The sequence below is a fragment of the Brassica oleracea genome, chromosome C7 (genome assembly GCF_000695525.1).
Source record: "Brassica oleracea var. oleracea cultivar TO1000 chromosome C7, BOL, whole genome shotgun sequence".
NCBI classification, from domain to species: domain Eukaryota; kingdom Viridiplantae; phylum Streptophyta; class Magnoliopsida; order Brassicales; family Brassicaceae; genus Brassica; species Brassica oleracea.
The window spans coordinates 20824206-20824462 of record NC_027754.1 but is presented as its reverse complement, the minus strand read 5'-3'; positions in this window follow the sequence as shown (position 1 = coordinate 20824462).

Sequence of the window (257 nt, the reverse complement as noted above, 5' to 3'; positions counted from 1 at the left end):
TGCATTTCCCCCACGTTAGAGAAACAATAGGACTTGATGTGTGGGAAGAACTGGTGAACTCTCCCATTGGAGTAGTTTCTAGGCTAGCTGAACGCGAAAGCATGTGGTTTGGTAGGACCGTGCACTATCTACTGTGTAGACAGCTGCGAGTTATAAAGAAGGAGATATGGTGTCTCGTGGCTGATGAGGCTATCAGTTTTAGCTTGCTCGAGTTTGGTGAGATCACTGGGCTAAACACAAGTCCATTTCCAACAGAA